Raw genomic sequence first — 26,871 nt, forward strand, 5'->3', positions numbered from 1 at the left:
CCACTGCTAATTTTATGAGTTAAGAATGATCTAATTTTCTTATCTTTTGTCCCATTTTTCCCTATGAAAAGGCTCTGTACATTCATTATCAGTTGAAATAATACTTAGATAATTCATATGGCTGGAGGACAATTCTTTGCCTTAATACTTGAATTCTTTCTCTGCATCTGACATATTAATAATGCCAGAAAGATATTGTATAAAACCGTTGACTTTATTATAATAAATATTAGTCAGGAGACCATATCTTAAGACTGACTGTAAAACCAGCAGCCATGTTGACAGTGAGGAGATGTGACAAGGGAGGGGATATTTCATGTGGGAGAGAGGAGAGCTCTCTTCCGAGGTTTAAAGGGTGTTTAAAAACATGTAGAACTAGGCCCAGTGGGTGGACCCTTTGGGAGTCACTCCCCAGGGATACATAGGACAGAGTCCTGAGCATCTCAAGTGCTACACAATGCGGTGGTCTGGAGTGGTGACTGTGGACCCCTCTGCAGATCAACAAAGAAGATAGTTGCAGCCTTGTGTCTGTACAAGTCTGTACAAGACGATCTGGACATCAGAAAAAGAAATTTGACTAAATGGCATATGGTCTCAGCTCTAATAATAAGATCTTTTCTTGAATCCATTTCTTTTTCCTCTCAACTTGTCGAACCCAGAGTAGTTATTCTGCATGAGACCATTCGCTTTTAATTCCATTCTTCAGTCTCAAATTTTGTAGCTTTTCTCCAGTAAGTACCTGTCCATCTGTATTCTTTAGACAAGATAAGCAAGAGGGTCATTTTCTTATCAGACTTTAAAGGAAAACAAATACCTTTACAATTAGACTTTCTAAGGTTCTAAATTTATTTCATGTTCCCACAGTAGTATCTTCAATCCTGAGTTTGTGGCATTTTTACCTACTTCAAAGATCACTCTGGGGAGTGAATTTGTGGTGGGACCTCACAGACCACTGGGATTTTGAACACTTGGCAGTTAGATCTCCGTTTATAGAAGTGTTAACAGCCAATGAAACAATCAGCATACGGTCCTGGGTTACAGTGGTGACAGCCAGGAGAAGACGATCTATGGATGACAAAAGAGATCGGCCTTCTGACAAGCAGTTGCATTTCATTACGAGGCAAAGAGAAAGTGCCTGCAGATACAGAGATGCCATCAGCAGGGAACAGGATGGGTTCACCCACATTTGTTATCAACAAAACCGTCAGAAGTCAGTCATTCCCTGTGCTGATTTGTGCTTCCTGTTTCTCCACTCCCTTGTGCTTCCAGCCTGCTCTGCTGAGTTGATGTTCTCCTCTGTGCTTTCTCTATATCTCCTTCTGGGCCAGCAGGATGTAGGAAGCAGAGGTGCAGTGCGGCGGATCTGCTTCGTATAACACGTCTAACCGCCGTGCAGCTGGGACAGTACTTGTGCTGAGCGCCCACCTGCCTTCCCACGGAGGTGGCTGAGATGAGACCAGAGGTCTGAATGGGGAGGGTAGTAGGGGTGCCTTTGTTTTCTTTCACTCCCAGGTCAGGAGCTCTTAATCTGAGAGGCTTAGGGAACCCACGGAGCCTGTGGCCTCCCTGAAGTCATGTATAAAATGTGTTTGTGCACAGGTGTTTGTTCAAATAAAATTAAATGCCCTGGATTTACCCCTTCAGAATATTTTATCACTGTACCTAGTCTGTAGAGATCCTTGTGCATTGGAGCAGAACATAGCTGCAGTGATTTCAACACATTTCCATTGTGAACAGTACGAAGTAAAGTAACCTTTCAGAATCAAGAGCGACTGGTGGCCGAAAAGGTTTAAAAACATTCTATGAAGTCTCTAGAATCAGGAGTATTTGACCTGCACTCTACTGGAACATTTTAAGGTCTAATACTTTGTTTTCCGCTTGTGAGCAGCTAGGTCAAGTTGTTTTCCCCCGGACAAGACAAGCTAACTATATAAAGTCTCTATGTCTGGCCTGGGTCAAAGGACAAACTAGTTTAGGGCTGGTCACAGGCAGACTTTTGTGATTACCAGAAATTGAAGTGGCAAAGAATATTTATGACACAAAACCCTAAACGCCTTTCATTATTGGATAATCTCGATCTACCTAGTGGCAAAGTCTCTCCCTGTGGTTATTTGTAAATACTTCATACAGATCTATGTCAATGGCTTTGTGCTCTTCTAAAATTACTCTCCCGTGACAATGGCCAGGACTTAATGCCCTTATGCACCAAACTGTTTAGATTCCTGACCAAGTGTGGTAAACTGGTTAAAAAACAACAACAAATGAAACCAGTGAACTGTTTTTTAAACTAGCTGAAGGTGCCACCTACTATCCAGTCTGTAGAAATGAGACGGGAATGTAACCTGAGCCTTATCTACTGAGAGCCACAGGAACTAGGATATGAAGGTGAATTAGACTCACGTCTAATTATACTTTCTATTTATACTCTATTAATAATGAGTTATGTAAATAGTTATATTGATACTCTCTCCCCAACATCCCCAATCTCAGGTTACAGAAAATAAAACATTAGAAAATTATTTTAAATTGTGGCAGATGTAGGAAAGAGTATCAGCCAGTCATGTGCTTTCTGTAGATCCAGATTATCCAGTAGCAAAATGCCTTTAGGGTTCTGCATCAAACTTGCTCTTTGACATTTCAACTCTAGTGATGACCGAAGCTCAGAGCCCCCTGAGTAGCGGCTCCTGCTGCGGACTCGACTGTATTTACTTTACACTGTGTTGAACAGATGACAGAAAAAGAAAAAGCTCTAAGAAGGAGGAAGATTTCAGGTACGCAAAAATGGTATTTTTAAATATTGATTTGGGAGTTTTGTTTTTAATCGACCAATCCATGATAGAACAGGCTCAAACGAGTTTTGAGAATAAAATGTACATTTATTCCCCAGAGAGATACTGGCAGCCAAGTTAATTAAAACATGTGTTTTCTAGGAACCTGACATAAATTCTCACTTGTTTTAGACAAATAACTGTTTTCCAGGCTGGCTTAAACCCAGGGAGTGCTCAAGGAATGTTCTAGTGATTACTGTGCAGCGAAGGTTTCATTATTTGTGCTTCGAGTGTATTCTGTTTCTAATCCTTAAATAAAGACCCATTCTCTTCCACGTAACTTACTATTTGACTTGACTCTAGGCTCTATGACAAGACATTTCTATGTAATCCCATGTAAAGTTGTGCGTGTGTGCGCGTGTTTTTAAATACAAACAGTGTACACTCTTGTACAAGTTCATCCTCAGTTCCAAGTACACACACACAAAACTGCATAATTCAGAGTAAAAGTACAATTTCTCGTTCACCCGTATCAAGGTATCCATGGTTCATTTGTATATATTCTTCCAACTTAAAAAAAAAAATTTCAAATATATTTTTATTTACTCACAGATAATATAGTTACATTTTTCCTTGTCTTGAATACTCTGTGTTGCCTTGCAGCTTGCTTTTGGCAGGTAACAGCATGACGTTGCGGTGTCACCATTTCCTGTTTTGGGGTTTTCCGCTGCTATTTGAGAACACTGCAGAAACCTTTCCACAGAACCACATAATACTGCTATAAGCATATCCACGTTCATATTTCATTTCGATCTCTCACCTTCATGCTAATAACAATATGCATAATTAAACGTTTCCAAATTTTCAAAGATAATTTTATTTAGAGTGAATATAAAGCCCAGTCACCAAGCATTTTCTGTGGTGTCTTGTCTTATTCTAGTCTCTTCTTGAATTCCTTGAAACTTTGAGGTGAAAACTTCGTTGTAAACTTTAGGTTAAACTGTAAGCTGTCTCTTGCGCAGCTAATTCCATTACTGACATCGGTGGTAATAACCGGTTTTCAGATTAATCCTAGTAAAAATATCTAGCACATTAATGACAAAAACAAAGTTATTACAAGTCAGTTCATAGCATGAGGCTTTGGAAGTCCGCAGGAGCCGGGAGCTGCCTGTCCCTGTGTAGGAGCTGAGGTGTCTCCTATTCTCCCTTCTCCACCATGAAGGGCTGAGAGGGGTTCTAACTCAGGAAGGATGTGGGAAGAGAAGGCCCGCAGTCAGTTCAGCGCCCCTACATTTGACTCTTCCCCGCTCGGTCTTTTCCAGATGCTCACATGAGGACACCTCAGCTGACACACTGAGAATTCAGTCCCATTTGCCTTCTCGCAGCCCCACCAGCACACTTCCTGGGTCATGAAGCTCTTTCGGGAGAGTTATAAACTGATGGCCAGGAGAGGACACAGAGACAGCTCATCTGCACTGTTTCCAAGCAAGGCGGTAACACCTGTTTGTTTGTTGGGTTCTCTTTTCTGCATGTGTTGAATTTATTCAGCATAATCACAGGGGTGTTGTCGTCATCCTGTCACAAACACACACAAACACAGATATTGCACCGCATCCATGTGGAGCCCAAGTGCATTCCTTCTGAGGCTTATTTACACGCTTTTACATGCCACAGCCCATCTTTTAAATAATACATGTTTCAATGCCAGTTGCTGTGTTGACTTTCTCAGCATCATCTGCAGACATCTTCACGACTGCAGCACCCAGAGAAAACTGTTTTCCTTCTGCCTCAATTGCAACAATCCTATCTGCTGCAGCGGAGCAAGGCTTAGTTCCTGGAGAAGCTAAGCCTAGACACGTGATATCAACTCCTCTGAGTACAAATTTGATGGCTCCTTTATCCACTTGCTGGTGTGGGAAAAGGGTCTTTTTTAATTTCTTTTTGTGTGGAATAACCTTTGGATTGGATCAAACGACCCTTATCTTTTTCTAAATAGAGTAACTCTCCAGTCATTGTAAAGATTTCCATCTGTTCATGATATCCCACTCTTTAACTGGTTCCTTCTTAGGCACGACTGGATGAAGCCGTGGTTCATTGCCTGGGAAAGGTTCTACTTTTTCTTAATACCCTTAATAGCAGGTTTTCCACTGGATGTAGGTGAACACATTTTCTTTTTCATCAAATTTCTTGAACATGATTCAAGGTGAAAGGGTGATGATAGGGAAGGGCCGGGTATGAGGAAAAATAGAATTAGCAAGGATCCGGCAGACCCCCTACACCTGGAAGGCCAAAGGGACGGTGGCAGCTGGGGTCGTTACCCGCAAGTGACGCATCTGGCCGCACTTTTCCGGCTCTCACTCCGTCTGCTCCTTCAGCTACTTCCTCCAACTATTCATGTGAGCACTGCGGCAATTTGGGGGGGCTGTTGGGTGTTACCAATTTCTCCCCAGGGCTGGTAGCTGAAAGGGAGGAAGTTGAGCAGGAAGAAGAGACGAAGCACTCATTCTCGTTGCAAGAACAGAATGGAGGGGCGGCACCTGGTCTCCAGAGGGACGGTTGGCCATTTCTGCAGGCTCACAGGGGTGAGAAGAGTGTGGGCTTCAACGCTCAGGGGCATCCTCCTGAATTCCACTACCAAGTTAGGGTCCCTCTCACGGCCCTAACCTCCCACGGGCTAGCAGACATTTGGTGGGTGGCTGACTAACCTCGTCTGGGATTGGAGCCTGGCTACTTTAACTCATAAATTGTTGATGAAAGTAATCAATAAACAATCTATAATAGGAATAGAAAAGCATCTTATTTGAGCCAAACTGTGGACTATAGCCTGGAAGACAACCCCTCAGATAGCTCTGAGGAACTGTCCCAGGGAAGCATGGTTTTCAGTACAGTTTTATATATTGTCAGAAAAAAGAACATTAAAAAAGTCAGGGATACATTCCTTTAAGGTTGCAGGGGAAAAAACAAAAACAAAACCAAAACAAACAAAGAAAGAACAGATCAGCCCATACACAGCAAGTCAGCATGGCTTTGGCACCTGGGAAGTGAGGCTTATTACTGAAGGAGCTTCAGCATTGGCGTCCCAGGAAGGGAGGCGATTCATCTTTATTTTTAACATGGACATTCTTTACTTCTAGTCAATGCACTCTTTTCTTTAATAATTAAAGCAGAAACTCAATGTATGTTTGATAGGCCACAGGTAGGCTGTTCTAGTATGCGTAACATTCAAGTTAACTCATGTATAAGCCAGACGACTTCCCCATACTTCAATATGTGAAAAAATCTTTTATCAAAATGCTGGGTCTGGGTAGGGGGTTCAGCTTTCTCTGCTTTCTTTCTACCCGGAAGCTCCTCTGCTTGTTTCGATGGTGACTAGCAATTACTACCCTGTCACCTGTGAGAGTTTGCACACCTGGACCATCACCTATTTCCGACACTATGGGTGCCCCACCTAGCCCGTGGAGGGGTCCTTGTGACTGCCAACTGCGGAGCAGTCTAGCTCCCAAATCCCTCTCGTCACTGCTTTCCTCCCGTCACAAGTCAGTTTCTCTGGAAGGGAATGTTAAGATGGATTTTGGCAAGCAGGGTGCAAAATAGGTGTCAACCTCTGTGACAGGGCAGAGAGGGAGCAGGATTAGCCAGATGGCATAGTTGAGCAGATGTCTGGCCCTGAGGAAGCCTTGGCTCAGCCCATGGGGTCTCTGAAGCATATGTGGCCATCACAGGTGTTGAAAGTGCCCCTCTGCACTTGACCATTGGGTGTGGCAGCCCTGAGAGGGACCCATGCATGGGTGAGGCTGCTGTGGGGATCTTGGCTGGAAGTTGTCTGTTGATGGCACTCCAGCAGCTGGGCAGTGTGTGTTTTCTGGGCCAGAGGTGTGGGTGGCACATCCGTGTGCACCCTGAGTGGTGCTCCATATTTTAGAGATGAGTAAGTGGGGAACATGTTAGAGAGCTTTGGCTTGTCATCTTCAACTTGCTGCACCACCTAACATGCTACACTACCTGATTCTGGTGGTAAACAGTCATGATGATTAAGTTTCTTTAACTTCATTTGGAATTATTACTGTAAAAAGATTGTTTCCTAATATTTACTACATATTCTGGTAACAAAGTCACACTATTATCAGTAAAATTCGTTTAGGTTCATTGTGAGTTGTTACCCCGAAGGCTATTGAAATAATGAGGATTCTGTTTTCTCACATTGTATAATCTAAGTAGATACACACTGTTGATGCAGGCACACAGACGGGCAGATCTGGTGTAGTATATTAAACAAGCGTGACATTAAACACACTTTAGGTAAAGGCATCTTGGGGCCTTGGACCAAATACCACTAAGAGATGGAGGGCTTTGAGTCTTATCTGCACAGGAGGATCCAAAAATAGCCTGAAGCTATTACACAATGAAAGCCTATTCTTTAGTTTGTCATAATTCCAAAACTGGGCAAGTCTTGGTGAGTCATCTGTTGTTGTTGTTTTTGTAGCTGTTGCTTTGGTTCTCCTTGCAATCTACTGGTGTCACTTGAGAACAAATTTTCAGCTGGGGCAATTTTTCCCCAATCCCCCATCCCCAGAAGACAAGTGGCTACATCCAGAGACACTTTGGGTTGCAACGCAGGAGGAGATGCTAGTGGGTAGAAGCCAGGGGTGCTGCTCAACATCCCAAAACTCACAGGGCAGCTCCCACAGCAAAAAATTATCCAGCTCAGAATGTCTTTAATCCCCAGGTTGAGAAATCTTGCCCTAGAGCAAGAGCAAAGGGCTTAAACATCACTCAATGTGCATTCTGCACTTTTTCAGCAGAGTATTGGACTAAAACCCTTACACAAAAAGTGAATAAGCTTTCATTGGGTTATTTGTATGGAAATATGTTAATATAAATGTTTCAGACATTACATGAAATTTCTAAAAATCTTATATTTGTATTTGTATGGAAATATGTATGGAAATATGTTAATATAAATGTTTCAGACATTACATGAAATTTCTAAAAATCTTATATGTTCTGGTATAATGTTATAAGTCATAATCCTAGTTATTACTTTAAAATGTATATCTCAGAAATAACTAATTTTCTTGTCAACTGCATTATTATGAACTTTCATCAAATCTTTAACCGTGGTCATTTTTAAGTCTTTTGTCATTTACAGACAGTTCTGGGTGTACTCTGATGATTTTGCAAATATGTTCCTATAAAAGGGTTTCATCTTCAAGAAATTCATGGAAAAGACTCTGACAAGTACAGGTTTCTGGTAACTGACTGTACTGCTGAACTGAATGAATAAGCATTTTCAGAACTCTAATGAAAAACTGATGAACTCATAAAAGTGCTAACAAAAGATCAAGATGAAAAAGAAAATTAATTACATGGGACTGAGTGAACTGAGGAGGATGAGTATAATTTTTGTGACTTTCTGTCTGAATTAAAAAAAAAAAAAATCCCACAAGGACTCAGAGGCAAAGAATATACAAATCAATTTTCACTGCAAAGTAAAGGAGCTGTTACAGTGGAGGATTACTGGACTGAATGTCAATATTATGACATAGTATGAGTGTGTTTCATGTCTGGTAATTGCAATCATTGTTGCTTTTGTTGTGGTCATCCATGTACAATGCTTGGTGTCAGTCTATTTATCTCTTGTAAAAATAAAATACAGTGTGTGTGTGTGAAAAATAAAATAAATTAAAAAAAAAAAAGTGAATACTCTTGTTGAGGTTAGTGGCACTGTGACAACTCTTGTTGAAAGTCACCCCCACGTGATACTGTACCTCTCATGAGCTTTCAGTGTAGTTGAGCTTTAACAGCCTGACACAAGACTGGAACAACTCTGGTACTTCCCCCTTGGTCTATGCAAACCTCTAGGAGGAGAAGTTAAAAGGGTCATATTATCAGGGGGAAAAGAACACGCAGATGAAACAAGCTGTGAGAGCTTTAGCGCCCACCACAGGCAGTGAGGCCTCTGCAGCTCAGCTGCAGTCACAAGCTGTGTGAATCAGCTTAGGAGTAGATGCTTGTGCAGTTTAACCTCCTTGTCCCCAATAAATGTTCATGCACTGCCTGCTACATGCTAGACACGGAAATGTCACAGCCCAGTCTCAAGCAGCAGCGTTGTAAGTCTGGACACTCAGGACGTGGTATAGGTGCTGTGATAGACACCAGAAGAAGCCTCAGTTGAGGAGAGCACAGAGCACAGACTAGTAACTGCAGAGGCTCTAATTTGTAAACCTTGCAGCTACAAGTGTCCTGCTCACGTGTGAAGCCAAAGAAGTACCTGATGAATGGCTGATATCCTTACACTGAGTTTACCAAGAAAAGCTGCCGGTCTGGGGGGCTGAGAGACCAGCCCCGTGGAGGACGTGTTAGAGCTGCCGCCACAGCTGCCTGCATAAGGTCTCAACTGCCTGGTCCCACAACCCACACTGGGCCAACTTCCTGACCTCACCTCTCACTGTCATCTTTTTGGCTGAACGAAAACACATCTATATTTGACTTTTCTCTGGCATTTCTCATTTGTCTGGATGGTTAAACAATAACATTTTAGAATTAGTCAGACAATTTTGACCATACTAGTATTTTTCAGGTGTTTCTACCTTTAGTCCCTGTTTACTCTGCCATCTGGAAAACAATGACAGCTAATAAATTTCCCAGTGACCAATCTTTACAAATCTGAGTAGAAGTTAGAAACCTCTAAAGCTATAGTAAATTGAGTATACGAGAATAGGCTCAATGAAGTTCTGAATATAATTAGTCATGCCAATCTTAATCAGGGGAGATTTTTTCTTATTGTATTTTTGGGCTATATCTTAAACCAATGCACAACCTGTGCTTAGGTGGCAAGCCTTAGCAATCTCCAATCGGTGATAGCATGCACACCCGGGGAAAATCAGAGACGCATTTAGTTGTCTTGCACATCCGACCACCTGGCAGGGATAGACTAACAGCAGGGAAAGTCTCCAGTGACAGCAGGTACCCAGTTATCCCAGCTCTGAAAGGAGGAAGATGGGGCAAGGATGGCTCGCTGGCTGCAGGGAAGGTGTTTATGACTGGCTGTGGGCCCCAGCCTGGCTGATAGCAGGCCTGAGAGCCTCAAGGAAGGGAAAGAAAAGAGAGACAGGAGGTAGGAAACAGTGGAGGAGGGGTAAATTCACCTCTAGGTGACAAAACAGAAGTGTCACAGCAGAGACTGGGGAGGAGAGGGAGTCCGGTGGGAGGAGCCGGAGAAGAAATACCTGGAGGAAGCCTCCTCCACCCCGAACTCCAGACGGGGCGCAGGGCGCGGCTGATGGTGTTTGCATCCACTCCTCTCACTAAGACTGTGCGCTTCAAGATGGTCTCGGGAACACACCTCATTCTTCACTGTGATTGCAGGTTGGGTTTTCTCTGCCCGCCGCCTCCCCATCACATTTCACTTTGCCTTGAAGTCTTCACTTTTTCAGGCAAACAGTGTGGCTCTGTGGGCATAGTTGAGCACCCAAGAGGGAAATTCTGACTCGCAGGTGTAATATATATTCATATTAATAGCTTATTTATATTTATTAATTTAATTTATTATAATAAAAGAGTACTACATAAATATATGTACATATAATGTAAATAAAATGTTAAATATGATATACTAATATTATTTTCATATAATATTTATTAATATATCAATAACACATGTTCATATTAATCATACATAGGCTGATTTAGTTAGTGACATCCTTGGCAAGAAGAAAAGCGAAGGCTATAGAAAGCAGAAGAACTGAGAACTTTGAAGATCTTTGAGAGAACTCCATGCGCATGATGTAAATGGAGAGACGTACATGAAGAGCTCCTGGCCAGGGCTGCTCACAGAGCTTTTCTAGGCCCCCTGTTTACTGGGTCAAGAGTGAATCAGGGTGCCCCAGATGTCTGGATAAAAGCAGGAGCCTAGGGGCCAGGGCTCAGTCCCCCTGGACAATACCTGTCCTTTTTTCACCACATTTCAGTGGCCCAGCCCGCCCGCGCATCACCACCTCACTTACACTCCTGTGAACAAATGTTACCACTTCTCCTACAAAATGAAGTGTGCGTGTTGCAGAAGCATTGGCACCTACCAAATCATGACAAACATCTTAAAACTACGGAGAGAGAGAGAAGGAGAGATAGATGGACAAATAAGTAAGCATGCCACATTTTAAGACTATAATGTAAAATTAATGAAAATAGAAACTAATGTTAAAACTGTTTAGCTCTCAGCTTTCATTTTTACCAATGCCTTCATTAAACAATTTCTCAGTCATCTAAGTACAGTAGATTCTAAATCATAAAATAGGATTTTAATTTTGAAGTACCGTAGTTTTCTACATTACCAAAATGTACCTTCAAATCATCCAATGTCTTCTTAATCAAAGCAGACATTTGTTGCATATTCAAAGACCCTGTCAGAATGTTCCCAGGAGGTTAGGGAGGAGTTTCTTAGAACATACTCTGCTCTTTCCCTGTTACCAGAAGTAAGAGTGTTTATAAATAGATATTAGTTTTGAGAGAGCTTGGTGAACTGGTTCAGCTCCTACACATGCAGAAACTCTTTGTAAAGCAACATTCTCCAGTAAGTTCAGCCTCCACTTGAATGTGCTGTAAATCCCGAGCCACTCAGCAGGCCAAGAGCCTCTCTGTCCCATTACCCCCTCTGCTTCCACCCACCAGGGTCATGGGCCCACAGGATGCAGAATGGACTGGACTCTCTAGGCCACTCGTCTCCTCCTACCCTTCCCCACTCACAGGCCCAGACAAATGAAGCTCCTTGCCCTGATTTAAGGAGGACGAGATGCAGCAACAGTGCCAGAAAAGTCACATGGGAGGGGGCCCTGCACTCCCAGAGGACCGTGGACTCGTCATGTAGGTTTGGGTGGAACATGGTGGCTGGAAGAGACTCAGGACCTGACACCTATGGGACCTCGCCTGCTGAACAGACTCAGAAACCTTCTGTGGGCTGTGCGAGCTGAGGAACAGGGGGCGACTTGGATGGACTGGAGGTAGAGGGGAGGGTTTTCCCTATTGCAAAGCACAGGCTGTGGTCTTCCTGGGCTGGAAATATTGACAGCTCAGCACCTAATGGCGGGTGTTGGTTGGAGCTGTCCTGGTAGTTGACTTTCTTAGGGAGGTGAGAGGAGATTCTGGGAGGATGCAAAACACCTCCGTGAGCCTTGGACCACACAGCCAGCCTTCTGACCCCAGTGGTAGAAGGTAGCAGTTTCTTATATTTAAAGCTGTCCCAGGTCAGGACAGCCGATTTCCCAGGGCCTGAACAGTGAGGAATACAGGTGGGTGTTGCTAAAGATGAGCAGTGTCCCTAAGCAGAGGAGAGATGAGGGCTCACGAGCAGCCAGAACACAGCTATTGAGTCAGCAAGACAGTCATGAAGGGGGTGAGGCAGACATCATGCTGGAACTCACAGCAATCTTTGCCCTTGAATAAGCCCCCACAGGGGAGTGAAGTGTTGGAAGAGAGAAGGGAAGATGGAGGACTGTGTGGGGCGGGCACACAGGTGAGTGTGCATGGAACACGTAGCACATCTTAGTTCCTTAGAGGGTTTTTGTCGAGAAAATAAGGACAGATCCATGAGGCAACCCTGAAATATGGATGGTCTAGAAAGTCATTTATTTTTTTCTTGTCAAGCTTTACCTCTTCCGGGTGGAAAGGGAAAAAGAGAAAGAAAGGAAGGAAGGAAGAAAAGAATGACAAGAGATGTCCCCAAGTGTTCACTGGTTCTCCTCAATAGGGGCCTGGCAGGGACCTCAGCAGAATACGCCCCCAGGAGACCAGCACTGTACCTCATGGGGCCCCTGGGTGACTGCAGGTCCCAGGGCACTGCTTCCTTGTCCCAAGCACAACAACTTGCCTGGGGGCAGCTGCCCTCTTCGATAGAGTCTCTCAGTGCTAGAGTTCTTTTTGCTACAATGAGGGGCACTAATAGTGGGGTCATGGTCAGTTTGGATGACGTTGGGGGTTCCAAGGAAGGGCAACATGGATGGGCTTGTGTCCTCTGGTCCTACTGGCAGCTCCAGGTGAGTGGGCTAAGTTGGGGTCAGGCAGGGAAGCGGTACTTAATGTTAGTCAACTGTAGACTTTAAATGGTTAAAATTGAAAATATATTTTTTACAAGAAAACCCCAAAAAACAAAAAACCTTGGTGGCATGTGAATGTACGTAAAATCTTATGGCTTAAAAAGAAAAATTCTTAGGCCAAACGAAGGAGTACATTACTGATACATTCTAAAACATGTGCCTGAAAAGCATGATATTCAGTATAAGAAGCCAGACATAAAGAGCACATATTGTATGATTCCAGTCACATGAAATATTGAGAATAGGCATATCCGTAGAGACAGAAAGCAGATTTGTGGTGGCCACGGCCTGAGCATAGGTGGAATAGAAGAGACTAATGGGGATGGGGTTTCTTTTTTAGGTGATGAAATGTTCTGTATTAGTGCTGATGGTTGCACAATTTTGTGAATAGATTATAAATCACTAAATTCTACACTTTTCAAAGGGTGAATTTTATGGTATTTGAATTATGTCTCAAGTTAAAAAATGGTGATTAATAAATGTGATTTTTTAAATAACATGGGAAACATTATCATGAGTTTTATTTGCTTCCTGCCATACTAAGCTCTGTAGATATGAAAAAAGACACCCTCCCAAATGAGAACAGACACTATTTACTCACAACTTATCTATAGAGCACAGGAGTCAGCCAACACCCCTCACATCAGGCTGAGACTCAGGGCACACATAAGAGTAGGGACACTTTCTGGTGGCAAAAAAAGTAAGGCATGTCCTGCTCAGAGCTTGTGACGTGGGAGGCTGGAAACAAGCTGTTAGGAAGAGGGGCGCCCTAAGTGATTACTTAGGGGAACATATTTGGCTTTCCCCGCATTTGGTTCTACATGGAAAGGACTGAAAATGACGAAGCTGTGAGTCACTGACCAAGTCCTGACCCTTGGGGCCTATTGTTGCAGAGGTTGGAGTCTGGTTTTCCAGATTGTTTGCTGCAGGGTGTGGGGCAGGGCCTTGTGGCTGGAGCTAGAGGTTCCCAGACTTCCAGGTGGATTTAGAAAATTCTGCATCCCAAAACCCTCCTTCATCATATTCAATCAATCAGGTACTCTGTGGATAGATAAACTTGAATCAATGTTTCAAAATTAACTGCAAACAGAATTGGAAATGACTAATGTACAATATAATGACATATTAAAAGGCAAATATCAATAGAAGAATCTAACAGAATTTTATAAGTTCCTTCCAAGCAATGAATATGCTCAATTAAAATCATACGCTCATGAACTGCAGTATTTGGTAGTACATATCTGTGTGAAAAGAATTTTCAAATATGAAATATGTAAACTATGCAAAATCTCCTTATAAGTCAGGATTAACAACTGAAATTTTGATGATAGGAATCTGTGATAAACTAAATGGCATCCCCCTTACAAAAGAATTCCAGTTTTTTCATTAGCAGATTTGTATCACAAAAAATTGTACTAAATATATTTTAAATTTCATAAATCAACATTTTGTGAAAAAACTGCAAACGATAGTAATTATTACAGTAATGTCGATTTACTAAAAACATTAGGATTCCTCATTTCACTAATGTTCACATTGTAGTGAATCTCACAACAAAGAAAACGTTAATTCATTATACTTTCTTCTTGCCCCAAAACCAAAATCCGGCCATCTGGTCGAACTTCCGCTGCAGACTGCAGAGCTTCTTCAGAGAAGCTACCGACAACCGCGCCCACCCAGGACCGTGGCCAGGCTTGTGTCTGCTTCCGGCCATCACCGGATGCCCCTGGCGGTCCCTGTTTCCCAAAGAGAAACGACTATGACCTACGACCACCGAAGCCTAGGAGGGACTGCCGGCCCTCCACGAGCACCCATCACGCTTGCCCACGACAGTCCGCGGTGAGGAGACCTGCACAAACGCAAGCGCCACGTTGACGAGGCGACCAAGGAGTGGGGGCGGGAGCTCACCGAGTAGACGCCAGTTCAATCTGTTGGGTGGATCCAGCCTGTTGACACGCATCCCGTGCTCCTGCTTCGGGGCAAGATCCGCCCCCGTGATCGCCACGCGTGGAACCTGGAGAAACTGAAGTGGCCCCCGGTGAGCAGCCCCACCGCCTCGACTGCACCGGGATGGACCCGTGCCCCCACGCCGGCGAGGACGCACCAACGGATCGTGACACACGGAGGACGACGTCGGCCACGGACATGCTCTCCTGGTCACACGTAGCAGGACGGGAGGTCTCCGCGGGGCAAGCGGCACCAGGGGGTGCTGGTCGACCGGCGCAGACCTCCCCACAACCCTCCGAGGGAGCTCAGTGCCAGCCCCACAACACACTTCTCTACACATTCAATCTCCGGTGAGAGCAGGACGCTCTCACCACTCCGCAGCACCGGGATGGTCGCCGCCAGGGTCGCCGGCCTCCCGGAACTCTGCCCCGCGCCTAGCGGGCGAGTCACATCCCTCGCGAAGGTCGCCAAAGCTCAGGAGGGAAGGCACAATATAAAAGCGGCCGCGAGGAGGTTCCCGACAACGGGCTCGAACGTCAGCGGGATGGATTCTGATAGCTGGACGGCGAGGGATCAGCTCCGACCGTTCAAACGCTCGAGTTCGTCTCAGGGCGTCCGCCTCGGAGCTACCTGCGGGTTCGGCTCGGCACGGCATGACGCGACCCCAGCAGCGGACAGGGCTGGGAAGATTTGGGCAGGGGGCTGCCGCGAAGAAGACGCGCTCCTCACGCTAATGTGGAGAATTCTGCAGTCGGAACCCTGACTCTGCAGACCTGGGTTCCCTTAGTGCCCAGCCTCTTACCTCCTTATCAGGAGACCTTAGCAATTCACTTAGTTGCTCCAATTATCTCTGCACACACTACACCTGTGCAGCTCTTCTCTCCATGAGCCTAGAGCTGCTTTCCAAAGGAAAAGACATCCCCATGCCATTGCAGGTAGGAGCCAAGGAGACAACTGAACATTTGCATCTGGACCTATTAGAGAAATTTTATGTATTCAACTCAGGAAGATACAAGACAGAGAGGGTCTTATAACTTTAGCACCACATGGTCATGGTTTTCATGAAACACTGACGCACACTCGGCATGTTAAGGGGTGCCAGGAAGAAGAAAGACACACACATACGCACACACACAAGCACACACACACACACACATCCCCGGGTCTAATAGGAACACTTACCAGGGCTGGCAATGGTGGGATCAGAAAGCCCATTATTGCCACTTCTGGGGGTCCCTGGGCTAGAACCACAGCTCATTCAGGCAGATCCTGGTTGTTTTATTGATGTCACTGTGGCGGAGTAAGGTCTTTGAGCTCCCCAGACTGTCGTTTGCTGTCCAGTGCTCTACATCTTGTTCTGTGTACTATGCCCCTTCTCCTCCATACACAGTCAAAATTAAGAAAATAAGAATCTGCAGACATTGCATTCAACTTTCTAAATTGAATGAAGGTTAAGAACACAAAGGATAAGAGTTATGTGAACAACTTTGTTAAGGAACTTACGTTTATCTTTTTGAAGCTATCAGAATGTTTATGAGTAGTCTGTAAAAAGTTAATCTTTTTAAAATTAGGAAAAATAAATGATTCTTTATTGTTATCTCTCACCAAACCCCCACTCACACCAGCACCTATGACACAGGACTCACCTGATGAAACGCCTGCTCCCCACTGGCCTAGAGATTTCTGCTCTGAGTCATTCTCTATCCCCTGTGTTCACAGCATTCCTAAGTCCACTGCAGCCAGTAACATGATGAAGGAGTCCACTGAGCCGAAGGGATGACCTTTAAAAAAAGAGAAGCAAAAAACCTCTCCTGTCTTCTGTGAGGTCACAGCCTTAATGGAGGCTGGAACAAGTGAAAGTAAACGTTGGGAAAGAGAGTATTTCTAAATTGGTCCCTGACCTGCCATATCCCTAACGGGATGGTGAACATAACTGGCATTAATATTTCCTGGGTGCACTTAGAAGATCCAGACCCAAAGTAGAAACCAGACCATTTGACAAAAGATGGATCAATTTAGGAATCAAAGTAAGTTTTTTTCTCACCTGTTGTTTCATTATCAGGAACTCTGCCTCCACCTGCCCTCCTCTGCATCCTTATGCAGGGACAATCTGAAAATGAAGCAGATAAAACTGAGGAAAGAGAAAGCAGCCTTGAGAACCCAGCCTTTCAAAGTATTGTTAGATACACCAGGCATGAATCCCCAACCACTCAGCTGGGAGTGACCCCTCCCACCTAACCCACAGGCATGCACAGACAGAAGGAACGCTTTTTCCTTCCATGGTCAAAAACAAGGCTGCATTGGTTACTCGGCATGTAAGGAGGATATAATATCCCCATTTTGCAGAAAACAATGCAAATTATGGGGTGTTATATTTTGATTTGATTTACTGTTCAAAGTTATTATTTTATTAATATTCAGTTCCTGGGATTAACACTTATTCCCAGGTAACCTTTACCATGGTCTCCTGGAGAGTCTTGTCTCCACAACAAGGACAACTCTCGCAAAATTCTCATTTAATAATTCTTGGTGAAAGGCAGCAACATTTGTTTCCCAACACCCATTCCAGGACTTTAGCACCCCACCTTCCCTGTTGCGCCCCCGCCCCCCCCAGATGCCCTTGCCTTCAGCCACCTTGGTTCCTCCCCATGTGGGAATCAGCAACATCAGAGCCTCAACCCTAGCTCTGCCCTCCATGGCTTTGGACATGTGGACAGGAGATTTTCTATCAATGTAATGGAGGATGGAACAATCTGAGGACCCATGTCATTTGACATTACATGTCAAACTCTAACCTGGGCTTCAGTGAAAAGGTAATTCATTAAACATAGCTCATGGATATAGTGTTTGAAACATAAAGAAGACCTAAAACTTAATCAGAAAGCTATGACCAGTGAGGGTTTACCAGATAGAAAATCTGTGTGAAATCAGCAAAGTAACACTACCTGTGAATGTAACTAACATGGGGAGATTTTCAATGAAGATCATCACTGAGGGAGCTGCCTAGAATTCACATATAGAGAAATGACTGAATGAATATTATGTGAGTAATTTTTAACAGCCTCCCTTTCCTTCTCAATAGCAGGGATTTCATGCTGGAGAAGAGCCCACTGAATGAAATGAATATGAGGACATTTCACATACAACAACCTTAACTCCACGTGTGTTATACCTTCAGCCCAAATGGGAGATACTTCAGCAGTTATTCATCACTGAATTAACATAAGCTAATTATACTAGAGAAAAATCACGCAGATCTCAGAATGTGGAAGATTTTTAGTCACCCTCCAACCTTAGACAACATGAGAGAGTGCACCCTGGAGTGACTCTTGCAAATGTCCTGAACGTGGGAAATAATTCAGCTGAAGCCTCGCATTTATACACTAACAGCTCACACTGGAGAAGACGAACCTCATAAAGGTAATGCAGCCAGAGAGCTGACTTTTATTCACACCAATAAACTCACACGGGAGAGAAGCCCTATGTTTGGAATGACAGTGGAAGAGCTTTCAGTGACCATCCAACACTTCGAAGTCATAAACACATTCACACAGGAGAGAAACCACAATGAATATCATTTATGTGAGAAAGCATTTAGTCAACGCCATGACCTTAGTCATTGGGGAGAATTCACACTGATGAGAAACCCTACAAATGCGATGAACGTGGAAGAACCTTTAAACGCAGCTCTCATGCTTATATGCACTAGAAAACTGACAGGAGAGACACCTTATGTCTGGAATCCATGTGTTGCAGCCTTTACCCAGAGCTCCCACTTTTATAAACACCAGAGAATTCATACAGAGTAGAAACCCTGTGTCTGTAATCAATGATATGGAGCCTTCAGCCAGAAATTATCCCTTTTGAACCACCAGGAATGTCATGTGGAGAGAAACCCTGACCCTGTAATCGTGGTGGAAGAGCCTTCAGTTAGACCTCCAGACTCAGAATACACAGAGAACGCAGAGTGGGATGCATTCTTGACACAGTAGAGAAGACAGCCCAAGGTTGACTACGAGGAGAGCCCTCTTGGGGTACACCATCTAATCACTGCTGTAGAAGAAATCCGATGAAATGAATGCTAGAGTTCCATTAGTCATGGAGTCATTGGACATGAGAGGGTTCACACTGAAAAAATAGTCTCAGTGTAATGAAGGAAGGACATTCTTCAGTGATTCCTTATTCCTGAGTGAACAAGAAAGTGCTCACACTGAGGAGATGCCAATTCTAAAGACAATGTGGAAAATCTTTCACTTGCTATTCATATCAGAAAACTCATACTGGGAAAATAGTCTATAAAGAATGTGTTAGCATGCAATTGAGACAATAATGAAGTCCTTCAGCAATTGTCTTTTTATTAAATATACAATATGAAGATGTAGATGGTGAACGGTTTTGAGAAGTGCTGAAAGCAATATTCAGTATCAAGTAAGAAGAAACGAAGCAAACCTGCTTCAGTAGATCAGTATTTGCAAATATGTAAGCACTACTTAGTGGGTATGTGTCATTCAAAATCATGAAATATTGGGATGAGTAAGAATGGGCCCGTTTTCTGTTAATATTCTGTCACTGTTTATCAGTTAGACACTTTCTGTCTTTATAAAATTATAATCATAATTACAAAGACTGGGATCAATCAGGAAACAACGTTGAATGTTAACTGAAAATGTAAAACATAGTATGATGTGTGTTAACTCTTACATTAGCGTCCAAATATGTGTATACAGTTTCAGGATGAATGGCTTCAAGGATAAATACACACATACTTTGTGATTAACCTCTGCTGCTTCAATTAATTCTATTACTTAACTTTCATTTACTATCTCCCACATGACTTTAAAAAAGAATCATATATTAATTATATTTAAACAAAGGTGAATAATTGTGGGTACATGGGCAGGAAGAACTCAAGAATTCAGAGTCAGACGGTGGTTTAATCCCTACTTAGCATTTTGTAGCCAAGGGGTTCTTTGTTTGGTTGTCCAAGAAGAACAGATAGATATCTTCAGGACTGAGAGGGTGAAAGATCTTTGCAGACATAAAAAGAGTTGTACTTTAAGAATGTATTCGAACAATAAGGGGTGCATATACTAAATCATGTAAACACAAAGGAGATCCCTCAGAGAGCCATTGGTAAGTCTACCTTTAAAGCTTTACTCTTTGATCTAGAAAAATGGTACTAAAAAAAGTTCCGGGAGAAAGATCAGCATAGAGACAATGTCTATTTTGTCAATTAAACCTTCAAGAAGGCTAGCTAAGGAGAGCATACAGGCTGCATGATGAGTTCTGGCCCTTTTTCAGTTTAATTTCTTTTTCTTTGTTGACCAAAACATTCGTTATAGCCCTGAGGTCCATTGAAGTCTAATGGGTTGAGAAATGGTATTCTAGGGCCTATAAAGCCCATCATGGGGACTTTCCTAGCATTCCAGAGGTTAAGCCTTCACCTTCCAATGCAGGGAGTGCGGGTTTGATCCCTGGTCGGGGAGCTAAGATCTCACATGGCTCGCAGCCAAAAAACCAAAATATAAAACAGAAACAATATTGTAACAAATTCAATAAAAGACGTTAAAAATGGTCCACATCAAAAAAAAATCTTTAAAAAAATTTTTTTTAAAATCCCCAAGATGTTAGCTGCAACATTACTGTGTGTACATGCATCTGAGTGCACACACACACACCCATGCAAGGGAGGGACACTCTAACAACTAACTGATCATGAAGGGAAAATGCGACTCAGGAAGTATTGGCTTAGAGGATTCATGCAGGAGAGAAATATGCTAAATCACCTTGTTCATTCATTTATCAACTTTTCAATTATTAAATATTTAATGAGAACTTCCAACATTTCAGAACTTGGATTGTTATGATGATTAAACTGTAAGGAACACAACACCTTTCTCTTCTGTATTATAATGCAGGTAATAAGAATGAATTGCAAAATAAAATTTCTGACATTAAAAAAAAGACATGTTCATACATTGTATAGTTACAAAATATCACTACTAGTCTACAATAAAAAGTTGGCACTTCATAAAATAAAATTGACATTTAATACAGTCTCAATTCTGGAACTCTGAAAGGTTATATATTTTTAGAAAGACTGGTTAGTAAAAATATTTTACAAAATTCTCAATTTTGGAAAAGCTAGTCTGCATGAATTGGGGAGAGCAAAGCTAGACTTCCTGTCTTAAGATCCAGGTTTGCTGTTCTCTATATTCCAAAATAAGTACTTTTAAAATTGTTAGAATTCAAAACTATATGTTTGAAAATCAGTAACGATTTTTATAAGGATAAAAATTCTGCTGTACGTTCCTCTTAAAATAACTTTCATCATCCATTTTATTCAAAATTCAACCGTTTACCATTTTAAAGGATAACAGACAAGAGGATTGCTATCTTGCTCTTTATATTGGACTCTTAATTTCTTTCTATTTATTTTTTGATAATCCAAAGCAATCCAAAATAACACATTATTATCATAAAATCCAGAATTTCCCAGTGTGTTCTGTAGTGTATATAGTCCCAATGCGATTATATACACTATTGCTAAATTTGAATTTAAGTGTTTTCCTAAATACAAAATAAAAACCTAAAACTGCATTTACCTATGTGCTTCATTAGGCAATAATGCCCTTTTAAGAAAGAAACGGCTTACCAGATGCAAGAATACCTGGAAGTTGCATAATATGTTTTTACATTCAATAACAGAAAATAAGGTAGTAAGTGATTTTTTTGTTGATATATATTTTTATATTCTTATGTAAATTACATATTCATTGCTTCACCAATTTGATTGTTTTCTAGTTTATTTTACTCTAGTGTGAATTATAGTGCATTAACTCTTCATAGTTTTCTATTAGAAAATGATTCTTGATGAAATTCTCCATGATCAATTAACTTTGGTAAACAACACTGCTACAGTCAAGAGATGTCGCTAAACCAAAATTTAAAGTAAATACTTTTATGTCTTACAATGTCCTATTTTGAGGCTCAGAAATATCTAGCAATTTTTGCAGTTGATGCTAATTCAGATGGGTGCTAGGTTTTAGTTACACTAGTTAGTGATTATTTCTTAGATGAAAATTTAAAAATCTGCAGGTGGATTCCCTTCCTCAGTGCAGGAATAATTGTGAATTAGTGTTTGTTCTGACTGAGATTACTGAGAATAATGTAATATATTTACTTCAACCTAAAGTTTGTTTCCAGGGACAAAATTCGCTATAAGTTGAACTGTTTTAAAACTATAAATCCCAGCATACATGTTTAAAAATTTTTTTCTTCCCGCTTTCTAGAGCAGGGGTTGGCAAACTTGTGTAAAGCAACAGAGAGTAAATATTTTAGATTCGCCATATGATGTCTGTTGTTGTTACTCAGCTCAGTCATTGTAGCCAAAACGCAGCTACAGTAAAATGTAAATAAAAGAGTATAACTGTGTTTCAATAAAACATTATTTATAGACAAGGAAATTTGAATGCTACATAATTTTCGTGTGTTGCAAATAGTCTTTTTATGAATTATTTTCAACCATTTAAAAATATAAAAACCATTCTTAGTTTTCAGTTCCAACCAGCACAGGCTGGGTGTGGAATTTTTCCGATGGGATGTAGGAGGCAATGGCCTGTTCTCTCGAGCTACAGTGCAAAATCCCTCCTTAGAGACCAGCATTCCAAAACGAATTGATTGTACTAGCCCTGCACCAGAAAATATGAAAACTAAAATCAAAACAAAAAACAAATTACCAAAATCTGCCCAAGATGTGAGGGGATAAATTCCTCCTCCAGGGTGCCCCCCTCTGCTCATGTATGGTCCCCTCATGTTGGCGTCCCCAGCCACCAGCAGTGAGTGACACTGTCCTGTCCCTGTGCTCCCTGTCCGGCCGCGTGCAGGGGGCCAAAGAGTTCTGAGCAATAGTTAATGCTGGGCACAGTTCCTCATCCATCAAATCACCACTAACTTCTGTGGCTCCCAGAAGGACAGAAAGCCGCCTTTCCAGCCCCACCCCTGGCTTGGAGTCCAGCCGCTAAGAGTCCAGCTTCTCTGAGGGCTAATGGCCAGCGGAGTCTGGCAGCTGTTGTGGCTTCTGTGCACCCAAAGGGGTTTGGGGCCGTGACCTGTTCTTCAGCCTCACGGCCAACACCAGCGGATGACTCTGACAGTTCAAGTCACCAAACATCTTATTTTGGCAGGGGACAGAACACCTTCTACAAAACATTTTTAAAGAACATTTCTTTCGCCCAGGATGGGAAATCTGGGCCCTTTCACACCAGAGACAAGGATCAAAGAAGTAGCAAGCGGGGTGCAGTGTGTAGTTGAGCCCCGCGTTGTTGTTCCAATGCCGGCCCTGCGCGCAGAGTGCAGACAGCGAAGCGGCCCAGCGCTGCGTCCTCCGGCTCTTAGGCTACAGACCGGGAAGCAGCTGGAGCCAGAAGTGGAAGCGGCCCTGTGTCCCCGGACCCGCCAGGAGAATCCCGACGGCGCCTCTGGCTTCCGTGTCTCCCCGGCTCCGCCTGCAGCTCGGCCGGTGGGTCCGGGAAGGAGCGACCGCGGGGCGGGCGGATCACACGGCAGGGCTCCGGGCTGGGGCGGCGATCGCGGCTGGGCCCATCCCCGCACGAGCTCCTGGCCCCCTCGCTGACGTCGCAGGTGCTGGATGCGTGGCGGGAGCCCTGGAGGCGGCGAGGAGAGGAGCGGTGCGGCCTACAGGCCCAGGAGACGGTCCCGCTCCTCCGCGCTCCGGGGAAGCGGCAGTCATGGGAGCACCACGGGCGGTACAGCGGCTACTCGGCCTGGCAGAGGGCTTCCCGCCGGCCGGGCTCAGCTCCGCGGGGCCGGAACCGCACCCGCTTCCCTCCCTCGGCGCACACCACGGGCCGGGGTCTCTGCCGCCGCCGCGGGAACTTGGGGTCGGAGGACGGAGAGAAGGGGCGCGATGCCAGCATCTCCTCTGGCCCCTGGAGGCTGCCTCGTCCTCCGCAGACAGGGGCCTGTCCATGAGCTTGGCGGCGGGGCCCAGGGCCTCAGACGCGCCACTGCCCTGGCCCCACCCCAAGCAGAGGACCCGGTGCTCATTTAGAAATGTATAGAAATTCCAAGTTACTCTGTTGTGTAACAAGAAGTAACATAGTGTTGTAGATCAGTTATATTTCAACAGCCAACCAACAAGCAAACAAACTCATCCAATAACAGTCTGATTTGTGGTCGCCAGAGTCAGGGCGTGGGAAGGAATGGGACTCAATGAAGGTGGCCCAAACTGCAAGAGTCCAACCATAAGAGAGATGAAGTACCAGGGATGCAACGTAGCACATGATAAAGATAATTAACACTGCTGTCTCCTATACATAAAAGTGGTTAAGAGAATAAATTCTAAGGGTTCCCATCACAAGAAAAACACATTTTTCTATTTCTCTAATCTTGTGTCTATATGAGATGCTGAATGTTCACTAAATTTAGTGTGATAATCATTTCATAATATACGTAAGTTAAATCATTATACACTGTAAAGTTACACTGTGCTCTATGTCAGTTATATCTCAGTAAAACTGGAAGAAGATAAATGAATAAATAAAATGGTGCTCCACTGAATCTCGAATAAAATGGATGCTAAATGGAATTTTAATGGGCATGTTCAGCAGTTTTTGTATTCTAATAAAAACCATTATTGATTTTCAAAAGTGTATTTTGTAATTGAACAATTAATTTAAAAATACTTATTTCATAATTTTTTTTTACAATTATCTTGACTGTTAGAAATGGAAGTCTATCTTTATTCATCACAAATCTTGCAGAATAGATTTTGAAAGGTTCAGAATTTTGTAAAATATTTTTTAATAACCCAGTCTTTTTGACAATTTTTGGCCTTCCAAAGTTCTATAATGACACTCTTATAAATCTCAATTTTATTTTATAAAGTGGCAACTTTTCCTTGTAAATTAGTAGCAAACATTTTGTACTTACACGAATTGTAAACCCTTATGTATGTTTGATTTTTAATATCAGAAATTTTATTTTGCAGTGTATTTGAATTGACTGAGTTAGAATGTAGAGCTCTGTGAAGATAGGAATATTGTATTATTTACGATTTAGTCCTCATAACAAGCCAAGTTCTGAAATACAGGAAGCTTTCAGTAAATATTTGTTAATAATTGAAAATTTGATACATTAATGAATAAGGTAACTTAGATGCTCTTTCTCCTGATGACACATTTATGCCGTTGATTCCAGACTCACATTTTCTCTTTAGGATCAGATGGATGTTATATGCTCTCTCCCTTGCGTGCATGTTTGTGTGTGTGCATGTGCATGTACACAGACAGGAACACAGACACACAAAGGTTGCAGGCAACATCCCATGCTTTATAGACCCCTACAATACCATGCTTTCACCCATTAGACGGCAGTGGACGTTAGGGTTATAATGAATGTTTTTAGGCAAACAAAGTAAAAGCAATTTATCTGAAGAGGAGCCAGACCTTCAGGAGCCAGACCTTCATGCAACCCCTACCATCTCCAAATCTGAAAATGGAACTCTCCATGTCTGCAATGATTCATTTTATTTTATCTTACCTTATTTTATTTATTGGGGTATAGTTGCTTTACATTGTTGTGTTTTTGGAATGATCTTCCAACTTCTCGGTTTTGACATATCTATCTGTTCTTGGTGGGGAAAGAAACCTTTTGGCTAAAAAATTCTGATGTAGGAATAAATCCCTGCCTGACTGAATTCTTTGGATTTTCATGGCCCGGTCCACAAATTCTCCAGGACTAGGACTCTTGTGAAAAATTAAATTTATTTGTAATTCAATTTTAAGTTATAAGGGGCACATTAAGTGAAATAATAAAAGGAATAAAATAATTGAAGCACCAGGTTTTACAGTGTTTCGAGAGAGGGTTTCTGACCTTGTGAGTTCATCAGTGTGAATCAAAGTTAAGGCTCTGCTGAAGTGTGTCCCACATTTATCACATTAAGGTTTCTCTCCAGTGTGAGTTTCTGGTGCATTTAAATGTGAGGCTCCAGTTAACTATCTTCCACATTTATAACATATATAGGGGTTCACTTCAGGGTGAGTTTTCTCATGTCATCTAAGGTTACAGCATTGCCTGAACGCCTTCCCACATTGATGAGACCTGCATGGTTTCACTCCAGTATAAATTAGCTTATGTGAATTCAATGATGAATAAAGGCTGAAAGCTCTTCCAAATTGATTGCAAGCATAGGGTTTCTGTCCTGTGAGAGGCCACTCATGTGGCGTGAAAGTTGAGTTCTATGTGAAATCTCCTCAGATTTGATACTTTCAGTGGGCTCTTCTCCAGTGTGAAGTCTCTGCTATTGATAAGGAAAGGAAAGACTGTTAAAAGTTTGCTCACATAAAATTCATTTCTTTAGTTCTCTACACATGAATTCTAGGCTGCTCCCTCAGTGATGGTTTCCAATAACTACCTCCCCACCATGGTACTTATATACACATAAAGTCTCACTTTGCTGAATTCACATAGATTTTTCTATTTCGTAGCCTCTCACTGTCATCGTTTTCTGATTAAGTTTTAGGTCTTCTTTATTTTTCAAACACTGTATACATGGGCTACATTTAAGCAACTGCCCTTTTGAAATTCAAGGTACAGTTTGTCTTTGGGGCAATATGGTTCCAAATGCAAACTATTCAAAAACCTCTGCTGGGCCAGCGTTTCAGTCCACTTTCAGTCAGGTGGTTGTGCTGAATTCCTCTTACCCTAAGATCATGTCTCTAATGTGGACAGTGGGGTTCATCCCCATAAACTTACTGTTGACCTTCAGATAAATGGGTTCTTCCTGAAGCTACCGTCTGTGGACATGTTTAAAATATTGATCTTTAACACAGAGAAAAGGTATGAAATGGAGAAGTATACCAGTAATTGGAAACATATTGTAGGATATTGACAATTAGAATATATCTTTAAGGGTAAAACAAACGAAAAATAAAATGGGTGGGATGTTGGCGACATCAAGATGAGGAAAAGCGCCGAAAAGGAGGGACTGAAACAATGGGCCCTGCGTTGAAGTTTAGCACCAGTAACAACAGAGCCATCCT

General features: G+C 42.7%; 1 pseudogene; it reads right to left on the minus strand.

Annotated features, from left to right (window-relative positions):
* Positions 1–4,415: 4,415 nt before the first annotated feature.
* LOC137757687 (malignant T-cell-amplified sequence 2-like) lies at positions 4,416–10,118 on the minus strand (annotated as a pseudogene).
* Positions 10,119–26,871: the final 16,753 nt, after the last annotated feature.

The sequence above is a fragment of the Eschrichtius robustus genome, unplaced genomic scaffold (genome assembly GCF_028021215.1).
Source record: "Eschrichtius robustus isolate mEscRob2 unplaced genomic scaffold, mEscRob2.pri scaffold_201, whole genome shotgun sequence".
Taxonomy (NCBI): Eukaryota; Metazoa; Chordata; class Mammalia; order Artiodactyla; family Eschrichtiidae; genus Eschrichtius; species Eschrichtius robustus.